Genomic DNA, 12,988 nt, shown 5'->3' with positions numbered 1-12,988 from the left:
TAACTGAACTGTTTGTGTGTATGTTGAGAAGTTTTTCCCCTTGGGCTGAGACTGTTGATATTCCATTGTGCCTTGTGTTTTTAAACATTTACTGTGAGGATTTTCATGCTTCCTGGTGGTTTTGTTTAATGGTTGCAAACCACCTTATTTTGACAACGTTTGAGTCCTGTGGCATCTTTAAGACCAACAAAGTTTAATTCACGGTATAAGCTTTCATGTGCAAGCACACTTCCTCAGATACAGATGCTTGCACAGGAAAGCTTATACTATGAATAAAACTTTGTCGGTCTTAAAAGTGCCACTGGACTCAAACTTGGTTCTGCTGCTTCAGACCAACATGACTACCCCACCTGAATATCATTTTAAGGAAGGTAGTACATAGATGCCTGAATACATTTTTTTTTTAAACATAATAAAAGAGCAAGAATAGAAGAACAACCTTAGGCTACAATCACACGGGCCAGTAGATCTTTTTTTAAAAAAATTATTTACTTAAAATTTAAAAGAACAGTTAAAAATAGGAAAGCAAATCCTGATGTTTATGCAGAGCAAACAGGGAAGTGTCGATTTTATGTGTTGCTGACGCTTCTAAGAGGGGCATCCATTTTCCTTGGAGGTTGTCAGGGACAGGTTGATTTTCAGATCGAAGGATACTAGTGGAAACTTTGTCCTGTAGAAAAAAAGTCCCACAACTTCAGATACCAATCGCTCGGTACAGTAGATCTGACATAGGGTGCGATCAGACAGCAACAACTGGGAAGTGTCCCACAGTTGTTGGCAACCCATGCTGCTCCGCCACAGAAGTGGAGTAAAACACACTGGAGAAAATCCAGTAGTAAACGGTTGTGACGGGTCACAGATGGACTTTCCCATCTGATCACGCAAGCATGCTTCCGAGCCGTTGGGATGGTCTGATCAGGCCATCTCAGCCCGGTGCTGTTTTCTCCCCCCCTCTTCGCAGGATGTGCATCATCGCATACTCATAGGGGGCCCTTGGTGCAGAGGTGTGATTCCTCATTTATGAGCATGGGAAACAAATGGCAAGAAAAACCCCAACCGACTCACCCGCAGTTGCATCTGATGACACAGTGACGGGCTCAGCCCGCAGCAGCAAAGGGCTATGTGATCTCGCAACCGCGGGTCAAATTCCTCCAGAGGGAGTAGCCTGGCTTCCCCTCCGCTTCAACTGGTGCATGTGACCACAGCCTTATTGGATCATACCAAACATCCATGTACTTTAGCATTCTGTTTCCAACAATCATAAGCCAGATCCTTTGGGGAACCCTGCAAGGAGAAGAGTGCCCAGAACCAGGTATTCAGAGGCATTACTATAAACATGCAACTTCAGTTTAGCAATCATGACAGTTATTGTATCAGCTATAGAGTTATCACAGCTATTAATTACAAAAATTATCTTGACATACCAATATGTAAGTGGGGAGTCACAGTGGATACCAGATGCCTGACAGGGTCTATTACAGCTTATGAATGAAACACAGTATTCTAAGCACAGTAGAACCATGAAATTCATTATCATGTTACATATTTTTAATAATATATACCAATAAAAAGACATTATAGGTAATGTTATTATCTTACAGGTAATACCATTCCTTGTTTTCTGTCACAAGAAATGTGATCTTGCTTCATTTCGTAGGACAAGTGTGACATTCATTTCAGCTGAGCTATATTATTTATTTCTATGTATTTATGGAGAAGCCAACAAGCTCAGAGAAGTTAACAGCAGTGTTTAAAATATTATTCAATATTGATCGTTTGGTTGTGCTGAGTAACTAAGAAGAACATCTGTAGGTTCTTACTCACCCCACCAAATCATTTAAATCTCTACAAAGTATCCCAGCTAACAAATACTTCTCTATTTCATCCCACATATGTATATGCTGTCCAGCATCACAGATGGCCCACAGATCTCTGGAGGAACAGCTTTTCTGGGTGGCTAAGGGTCTCGCTTTTTGTCGTAGGGGAGGTAAAATGAGAGACTGGGTGGGATCCCACTGATTATTTCCACATATGCAAAAGGAGGACATTTTTTGCAACTTTCCTCCTCCCATTTTTTGCAATGTTCCCCAGGAACAGTACTAGGGGGCACTTTGGGCTGCAGTAGAAGGGGGGAGCAGAGGAGTTCTATTGATATCCTTCCCCAAAAAAGAGATTTTTGGTGGGATCCAAGTCTCTGTAATGACAGAATTTATGTCCAATTCTGCTTTAAGTATCCCGTAGATCTACGAAGTGAACAAGACAGAGTTCAGCAAACTGAATTGTTTACTATGAAATATATTTCATATTTCTGCCCCATCAGTGCTGCTTCATATTTTTTATCTAACAGAGGACCTGCAAGGGGTCACCAGTCTCAGCATAGTGGCATTGGCACAGCCCGCTATGCCAGTGTAACAGAGGCCAGGCCCGATCACAGTTCTGGTGCAACATACCAGATCCATACCTTATGGTGCTGTAATAATCTTTGTTCCCTATGCTAAGCATGTTTTTGTTGGCACGAGTGGATTGGGTTTCAATCCCTCCCCCTTCTTTGCAGCTCAACAATTGTGTGTGGAGAGGTGTTTTTCATGCTCCCTGGCATTTTGCCACAAAGACTTTTTAAAAACTTTCTTAGGACTATATAAGCTCATTAAGTAGCAATAATCCATAAACCTTGCAGATCAGTCACATAATACAAAGCCACAAATATTTTCTTTGTTCTCCAGTTTACAGTTTGATAACCTTTGAGCAACCCTATTGGGCTTGGCATCCCAGGTCCAACTATACCATGTGTTTTTTTCTCCTAAAGTAATGATGCCATCTTGGCATATTTCACACATTACTAAACTAGTAGACATGCGGTTCAACTGCCTGAATATTGGAATGACTGCACTGAAAAGGCCACATTAAAATAATAATGGCTCTATGTAGTGGCAGGAAGCTTAAGTAAAATTGTTTTAATGCTTAAATAAAAGAGAAATTGGGAAAATAAGCTAATATCGTACACACTTCATTGGAAATCTATGAAAATAAGCTAATATCGTACACACTTCAGCCTTTTAAAAATCATTACAATTGCCAGATTAAACTACAGGAATGTATCCTTTTAACAAAATTATCTAGATAGAAGAAACTAAAAAGCCTGTTTTTTTCAGAGGCCTCTTTACAATGGTTTACAATGGTAAACAGCCAGCAACAGTTATACAAATTAAGTAAGATGTGATTGCATGAGGTGTTACAGAGTTGTGACTAAGAGACAGAATTGTTACGAAATTATTAACTGATTAATCTATCCGTCTGCCTATCTACCTGCCTACCTATGTACCTACCATCTTGTTATTGTGGCCTTTCTCCAACTCAAGGCAGCATACCTGATTCTGTCCTCCCCCATTTTATCCTCATAAAAACCTTGTGAAGAGAATTAGGTTGAGACAGAATGATTGTCAGAGCCACCTAGTGAGGTTCATGGCCAGAGAGAGGATTTGAACATGCATCTCCAGAGTCCCAGTCCAATATATTAATCACTACAATACAGTGGCTCTACGAATCATATCTTTTTCTGCCATGAACTCTCTAGGTAGCTTTAGCTTTCTTTATCAGTCTCAGTTCCATTTGCAATATGTGTATAACTGTGGCCAACATTATGGGGTTCTTGTCAGGACTACAAGCTTTGGACACCAGACATGCTCTAAAATACTGTTATTATGAAGTAGGATGTCACAGACTTTTCTGGTTTTACAAAATGCAGCTGCAGAAGCTGCAAACAAAAGCACAAGTAGACATTGGTAGAAAGAACAGCTACTACCCAATTTATTTCTTTGTTTGTTCAGGAAATTCTTATGCCGCCTTTCCAGGGAACCTGCTGCCCAAGATGGCTTACAAAACAAAACATTCAAAGTTATTAATCAAAATCCAGCATTAAGAAACCAGCCACAGCAGGGCTAGTGAGGTAGATCTTTCTGGTGGGCTGGGCAATGGGGGGGGGAGGTTGTCCTTCAAGAACTCTGGCCCCAAGCCATTTAGGGCTTGCACTTTGAATTTTGTAAGAAAAGAAATGGACAGCCAGTGGAGATCTTTTAGCACTGGGATAATATGATCCCTGTATCCCGAAGGTAGGCTGGTGTATGGCAGCCAGAGGGTTCAAAAGGAGCATAGGAAAGGGGTAAATAGACAGGAATTTGCCCTCCCTTAACTGGAAACTGCAGGGGATGGCAAGGGAGCTTTGTGTGTGCATACCCAGATTTAGGTGTGGGAAAGGGGGATCCCTGTGACAGAATGAGAAAGAATCTCTCATCTCACTGTGCCCCATGGATATCCTTCTTCTTATGCTGTTTCTCCAAATAAAACCTACTCCAGCTGCTCTTTGCCCATCAAAGCAAAAGATATTGTGGGTTGAAATGCTAAGAATATTTTCTGGGAATTTTTCTGCCCCACTAAATAAAATGTGACTTACTTCTGAGTAGACCTACTTAAGATTGCTCCTTGTGTCTTTTCTCTTGCTGGTCAAGTGAGCATCACATACAACAGTTTCCTTGAAATTTCCAGATTTCAATTCCTTCAATTTTTCTGATGTTAATTATCTGTATCAATAAAGGACAAATGTATAAATCTCTCTCATATTACCCAGAGTCTTAAAAAGTTCATTAGTTTTCACGTAACATTGGAGTATGATTGTGACCCTTTTCAAATAAACTATTTCTTTATTTGTTTTATTTATTTACAGTCTGCCTTTCTTACTGAAACTCTGAGAGGATATACAATTTAAAAACAAAGCAATAAGTCTTTGTAATCCATTAAAACTAGATTACAAAATTAGAGGACATGAAAAATGATGGTATAATACATATAGCTTGGCAGCTTGGAAGTGAAACTGTATGTGGAAAAGAATTACTGTCCCCATCCCAGTGTTATAGCACCAGTTCAAACTACTAAGAACATAAGAGAAGCCATGTTGGATCAGGCCAATGGGCCATCCAGTCCAACACTCTGTGTCACAAAGTGTGGTCAAAACCAGGTGCCATCAGGAGGTCCACCAGCAGGGTCAGAACTCCAGAAGACCTCCCGCTGTGCCCCCCAAGCACCAAGAATACAGAACATCACTGCCCCCAGACACAGTGTTCCACCTATATCTTGTGGCTAATAGCCATTGATAGATCTCTGCTCCATATGTTTATCCAATCCCCTCTTGAAGCTGTCTATGCTTGTAGCCACCACCACTTCCTGTGGCAGTGAATCCCACATGTTAATTACTCTTTGGGTGAAGGACTACTTCCTTTTATCTGTTCTAAGCCTACTGCTAATTAATTTCATTGAGTGCCCATGGGTTCTTGTATTGTGAGAGAGGGAGAAAAGTACTTCTTTCTCTGCCTTCTCTATCTCATGCATAATTTTGTAACCCTCTAGTATGTCACCCTTCAATTGCTATTTCTGCAAGCTAAAAAGCCCTAACCTCTTTAACCATTCTTCACAGGGAAGGTGTTCCATCCCCTTAACCATTTTAGATGCCTTTTTCTGCACCTTTTCCAATGCATAATATCTTTTTTGAGGTATGGTGACCAGAACTTCACACAGTATTCTTCCCCAATGGCTGTTTTTAAGAGTATTAAAGATATCTGGAGATCCAGTTATACATCCCCCACATCTCAACTACTTGCATTCCACAGTCTCTATTAAGAAATCACAGATTTACCCTAACAGATGTAAATACAAATACATGTACTTGCTTTTTATTTAGATATGGAGGTTTACTCATATAAAATATGAGAATGTAATAATAGTATTTTTTAAAAAATACTAATATTATATCATGTGTGTGTAAAAGAAATCACAGCTCATTCTAGATTGTATCTGAAAAGAATCAAGCAAACAATTGTCTGTTAATAAATGGGAAATGACATTGCTTCACTAAAGTAAATAGACTGACTATAATCTTGGGGTAAACATGGCTGGTGAGCCATTGATCATCTGCCCATCAGTTCATTTATTTTCCTTACCCAAATGATAAACTCAGTACAATAATCTGGATAGAAAGAGCTGCAACAGGTTTATAAGACATTATTGAGAATCTTTATGTCACTGAGGTACCACACTCTTGGAGATGAGCCAAGAGAAAGGATAATATAAAGCAACATTTTTAAAAAGGAGAGGGAACGGAGGATAAGAAAAGAACTGACAGACATGTTTGGTGGTTTTAAGTTGGTATTTTTTTTCAAAAATGGAAAAGCTGTTACAAATGGATTCTTTGACATATGTTATTAATTTCACTGTACTGGCTTTTTGCCAGTCAAGCATCAGTCCTGGTTTCTTGGCTTTCATTTTTAACTAGTAAAATCCATGAGGTCATTAATGCAAATGGACACAAGCATTTTTAACACAATGATTATGGAGAAAGTGAATATTTTTTTAACTTAATTCTAATTCACTTTCATTTTAATAGTGAGATGGATTTTTTAACCAAATGTAGAGTCATAAATGAAGCCGTGTGTGAAGGAATTAGACCACACTTACTGAATATGATCAGTTTCAAATATATGAAACTTTAAGTATGTTCTACAAATTTTCATACTCTTAGGTTCTGCATCTCTTTTTTGTTAATATATACAGATTTCTTATAAGTGGCCTTAAAATAACAGAGAATGTAGCCTTTTTAGCACTCTGAAATGTCATTATAGTTCTATTTGTCTTGAAAACAATGGCCCAGTTCTCTCCAAAATAAGATGCAAATGGTTTGTATAGGCATTCCACTATGACCTACCCACTGCTTATGATAATCTTTGGGGACTTGCAGCACATACCTGTCAACAAGTATGAGCTCTGGTATGACTGAAGAGTGCATGATTCAACAGCCTTATGGAAGATAACCAGGTTTAGGTCTGATGAGTATCTGGATGGTAGTCCTCTTGGGAATCTAAAACTATGTGAGAATATTTTTCTGGAGCCAGAGCTCATGACGTGGTGAGCAGTAGAGGTCAAGTGCATTCAAAGGCTGAACAAAAAACATTGATACAAACTGATGATGCATTTTTACAGCAAGTGCCAACTTCACTGATGCTATAATTGCTCTAGGTCTGCCTGTATCACTGAGTTTGAACTGCTAAGGGTACTTTAAAACAATTGGCAGTGCCAGTGAAAACTGAGGATAAGAAAAAAATGAAGAGATGGGAGGGTGTCAAATCAGTTATCCGGATTTATCAAAAAGAACATGGGTATAATCCAGCCAAATGTAAACACTTTGAAATTCTGCCAAATTAAATGGCAGAGATTTACAGCAGAATTCTAAAGGTAAACTGTTTAAGACACAAGCTAATCCCAGATACATTAGCACCACTTAGTAATATGTTGATGTGTCAGGAGATATGCTTCTGTAGAGCCCCGCTGAACTCTTTATATCAATTATTAAACATTTTGAATTCCCAGGCAGGAATGTATGGAAGAAGATGGTCCTTCAGATACCCTGGGTTTGAAAGGACAAAACCAACACCTTGAATTGGGCTCACAAGCAGATTGGTAGACAGTGTAATTGGTGTACTATTGGAGTCACATGCTACCGGTAGCTGACTCCGAGCAGCAGTCAAGCTGTAACATTCTGCACTAGTTACAGCTCCTGAACACACTTCAAGAGTAGCTTCAAGTAAAGCACTTTGCAATAGTCCAGTCTATTTCTTTCTTTTCCCCTAGTTATTGTCAGAATTATGATTAGACAAAATGTAGTCTAGAAGTTTCATAAAATAAGATCTGCATTTGCAGCTGCCTTCCAGAGTTGTAGAGCAGCAGCAGTTACTGGTATTGTCCCAATTTGAGCTCTTTACCCCACCAAGGATGGCTGCGAAGGTGGATACAGACAAACCTTTGTAGCATTCTTATTAGAGGGAAATTTGTTGTGAGCTTCCACTTGTATTACTCCCCCCACCCCCGGTTGGTCTAAAGCCCTTTCCAAGGAACATAGACAATTTGTGAGCTTTTCTTAGATTGTCTTTGATGTTTGGAGAAACTTGGGAAACAGAAACCCAGCCTTGCACTTCCTCTCTTCTTATGTTTCTGTTGTGTCTGAGAAAGGTAATGTCATAGGTAAAATTAACTTACATTCTTATTGGTATTGTCTCTCAAAGCAGAAAATGGGAGGCGCCATTTGGCCACTTCCTTACTGATACTCTGTTCCAGTCTCCCTAAGGTTGCTAGATCTCTGCTGGGAAACTCCTGGAGATTTGGGGATGGAGCCTGGGGAGTTCAGGGATGCCAGTGGGATACAATGCCACAGTCCACCCTCCAGAGCATCCATTTATCCAGGGGAACTGACCTCTGTAGTCTGGAGATGAGCTCTAATTCCGGGGGATCCACAGGTCCTATCTGGAGGCTGGCATCTCTAAGTCTCCCCCTAATGCTTAAATATTCTCTTAGGGTTAAGGAAGCCAGTGCTACATAAGATAGACAAGCATAGAGAACTGGAACCACAAAAGGCATCCTTAAACCCCTGCTTCTCCTAATATCTAAATTCATTCCCAGGAGGTCTCAGGCGCTCATCTAATTCTGTTCTAAAATAGTAATGTGCTATTGTGGAATCTCAGAAAGGTGCATGAGCAGATTTATGGGTGGCAATGGAAAGATTGGGCCGCAGTCTTAAACACGTATGAATGTCATGATAGTGGCTTTTAGAACAAATTTTTGTTGTTTATTTAAATTTGGGATTTGAAATCATGGGAAGTTGCTTTATACTTTCATTTATGCTACCATTAGTGTTGTCTTCTTCTAGGCCTGTCACATTAATCACTTTTTTCACATATAAGCACTCACTGGAAAAGTTGCCAAATTTGGAAATTACAGCAATTAAAACTTTCCTTGCCAAAGAAAATAGGCTCTGTACACTTTTGAAAAGATGCAATTCACCAGTGCCTTACATTGTAAATACATCTAGTAAAAAAAAGAGAGAGTATATATTAGTGTTCTGGAATTCTAAATTCTAAAAAGGTTAAGAGTTAAGATGAGATCTAGTGAACTCTTTCTAACCTTGAAGATGAGAGTGAAGCAAACCAGAAATACACAGTGTTTTTGTGTTTAGAAAAACATTATTTCCTGAAAAAGTAGACTTGTAATTTATTTATTGCACATGTTTAACAATCTGCTACAAAGGAGTGTCGCACGGAACAGGATCCATCCGGCTGGAGACCTGACACTTGCGAGTTCAGGGAAATTGAAATAACTGTACAGGAAAACAATGCTGCAAAAGGAGGATTAATCTCAGTCTATGTGCTCTAACTAGCTCTTCAGGGATATCAGTCTGCAGTTTAGCAACATGCATAAAAGTTCACCTCAGGTCCAATGAGAGTTAAGGATGTATAACATTCACTCAAATGTCTGATAAATAAAAATAAGTACACATGTCTGAAAACAGTAGCAAGCTGATGAGCTATTTCCCATGGGATGAAGCCAGGCTTGTAGACAGAGTGTGTGGATAGTGGTGATGTGGAGGAAGCATATGTGTTAAGATGCATATGCTTTTGGAGCATATCATGCTTTTTTGAATTGGCCAAGCAGCAATTCAGTCTTGTGCAGCCCCCACTCTTAAAAAGCATTTAAAGGGATCCTTTAAATGCTTTTTGAGGAGCAAGGGCCTGTGCGCCTGAATCCCAAGTGGTGAATTCACCACTTGGAGTGCAGGCATGTAACCAGCAGCCAACCCTCTCTCTCCCCTCCTGCATCCGCTGGAGTGCCCGTTAAATCTGTCAGGAGGAGAGGGAGAGGGGTGGTTGTGGGTAACTGCTGTTAGGGGTGGGGCTGAGGGAAGGCTTCCCCTTGCTGGCCAGTTGGCCGGCAACAGACAGGAGCCCCCAAAATCGGGGGATCCCCCATTCCCACCTGGGGACTGGCATCCCTAGAAGCAGCTATTGCGGCCACACAAGGTCCAACCTACAGGGTGGCAAGAATAAAGCAGGCCTGAAAGGATCCAAATTAGGTCTTGCTTTATGTCAGAATCCCGCAGCTGGCCTGATCATGTTTGACCAGATGTTGCTAAGCCACATGACCACATACATCTGCTTCTGACCCATACTCACAATCAAGCAAATTACCTATGCTCAGGGAACCTTATGCTAATGAGATGGAGCTTGAGTTCGAAACTCCTTCTGGATCTCTGCCCTTGAAGCTCCCAGGCCCATGATCTGACTTGCACCTGTGCCTGGCTCCATTTCATCCCTTATCTCTCTTGAAACTGCAAGTCCTAGAGACATTAATTTCCCAGAGATGAGCCTTCAATGATTGTGTGCAAACAACCGTATAGCCTATACCAGCTAAAATGCTTGCTGTTCCTTTCCCAATATTTTATAGCTCACAAACACTCCTACCACATATGAAAAAAGCAGTATTATCTTAGCCACAAAACAAAACAAAAATCTTTGTTATATTATAAATTTTAGGGAGTCTATTTGGTGACAGGCACCATTGGTTTGACATTTTAATTTAGGGATGCCAGCCTCCAGATGGGACCTAGGGATCCCCTGGAATTACAGCTCATCTCCAGAGTATAGAAATTAGTTCCCCTGGAGAAAATAGATGCTTTTGAGGGTAGACTCTATGACCATCACAAGCTCTCAACGTAAACTGCCCTCACTGTTTGTTGTTGTGAGGAGTTAGTGGGGGGGACAACAATGTGAAAAGTCACTTTGGGTCCCCATTTAGGGAGAAAAGTGGGATGCATAAAAAAGGACTGGTGTATATATATATGTGCAACGGTGCTTTTTAATGCAATAAAGATTTCTGAGAGAACTCGGAACTAAAACCAGCACTTTTTGCACACATAGAGATGTGGAGTTGTGCCCTTCCTAAAATGTCAACATGTGCAAGGGAGAAGGTATTTTTGGCAATTCCCACCACCACCACCACCACCACAGACCTCTCGTGCTGTTTTGGGAATCTCCTGTCCCTCAGGATCAGCATTTTCTGGGTACTTTGGGATGCAGTGGGAGGGGAGAATTGGGGAAGTTTGGTTCCGTGGACAGAAATCTTTCTGTCTGCAGAATTTTTTCATGGGTTCCAAGCCATGATCTAATCCTTTCCCATCACTGATCTATCTTACATCATTTATCTCTGTATGCTCGCTTTTTACTATAAGGGAAATGGAAGCCTTAAGGAGGCAAACTGCCCGTCACTGGGGAAGGAGGCAAGGCCTGGGCTTCTGCCCCATCCCCCTGTCTCTACAGCTTTTCCTGCCAGCCAGCATGCGCAAGAAAAGCCTTTCCCCTTTGCCTGGCAGGCACAGCCCCAGAGAATAAAACAGCTCATGCAAAGATAGTGCAAATATTGGCAGTGTGTGGAAACAGTGTTCAAAGAAATGCTGATGGGAATGTGCATACCAAAGTGTCCATCCTATTTGCTCATTAGTGGGAACATATTCCTTTTCTCTGGCACCCACTCCTTTGCAAAGAACTTTTTACCAATAAGTGAAAAATTGCCAAAACAGGAGAAGGGGGCAAGATATTTTGCAGAGGGCAAAAATGTCTGCAAAATGCTCTCCCCTTGGCTCAGAAAACATATCCACAAAAGCTGGCTTCTCAACACATACAGCACCAATGTGGATCAGAGAATGAATCCAAGATTCATGACAATGATGCTCTCAAGTCAGTTGAATAACTGCCCAAATTGCTATGAGGAAAAAGTAAGGAGCTGGGGAAAAATATTAAGGCATTATCTTTATTTACTGGTCAGGCACCATATCAGCAAATCACGTGTTTATTTCACTGCCACTGGGGTAGTGTATTGAACCTTTTCCTTATCTACATTGTAACGGGTGTTTATATTTTGTGGCAAGCAAATAAGGAGAGCAGCCTTTGTGAACGAGAAAAGTGAAATGCAATATGTATAAACCAATTGAAGCAATCCTGAGAATCTGACATTCATTAACTGCACAGGGGCAGAAAAGTGAGAGGATGTTTGAAGGCCTCGAAACCACAGCCTGTCCTCCGTCCATCCCCTTATTTACAATATACTGAGTACGTTAGAAATACTAAATATACCACGTGTCAGAGTTAGCTGATTGTCAACAATTACATCTGCTTCATTTACATACCCTTTTGGAATGATTTCATGTTGAACACATTGGGTACTATGTATGCAAACACTTAAAATTCCTCTCGGTAGCCAAAAAAAAAAAAAATCAGACAGCTTCCGTGCTGTGCATTCTTTCAGGACTTGTGTGGAATTTTGCGGTTTTGCTATCCAGATGTGTATTTTCTTTAAGAATTGGGTCCAAGGCAAGCAAAACAAAGGGTGGGATCTTTTTTGCCTAGGAAAGCAGTGACCAAAGACATGAGCAGAATGGTCTGAAGTAAAACACAAAAGAGAATGAATGGTAAATAAAAGGGATGGTGTCCAAAACTATGGTGACAGGGCAGCAAATGTATTCTGTTTTAATTCACATCTCAAGTAACAGTAAACAATATCAGTGGTCTGATATTGCTGAGGTATTCTTTAACAAATGGGTCATTCACTAAGTTCTTTTTTTTTTTATAAAGATTTTATTGACTCCCCTAAAAAGGGGAGGAGTTTCGCTTAAAAAGAAAGATAAGGAGGGTATATAGTGGGAGAAAGAGAAAGCTGAGTGATGTATTAACTGTTAGATTAAACTGTTAGTAATGTCCAATCATCAAAGGCTTCTTCTGCGTGTTGTCAAACATCTTTTTTCCATTCCAGTTACTTTCTATGTTAATTTGTTAGTAATGTTCCTTTGAATTTCTGTTAAAAAGTCTCTTCAGGGCACATTCAAAACCGCTTCTTTAACGCGCTGGTTACTTTTCCCCTCTCAGTGACGGGAGGGGCTTCCTCTGTTTTTCTCTTGCCTCCGGCTTCTTCCCCTCCTCCTTCGGGTCGCTGTTAACTATTTCAGTTCCTGTGCTGTAAGCTGTCTTCCTTTCATGCCATGCCCGGAGATCTCCAGCTTTGAGAATGGTATTAATTTCAATTTCGCTTTTATCCGCTCCCAATCCCCTTCGCTGGATTCTCC

Source organism: Gekko japonicus, unplaced genomic scaffold (assembly GCF_001447785.1).
Source record: "Gekko japonicus isolate JY-2015 unplaced genomic scaffold, Gekko_japonicus_V1.1 scaffold192, whole genome shotgun sequence".
NCBI lineage: Eukaryota > Metazoa > Chordata > Lepidosauria > Squamata > Gekkonidae > Gekko > Gekko japonicus.
Note: the sequence above shows the minus strand (reverse complement) of the source record.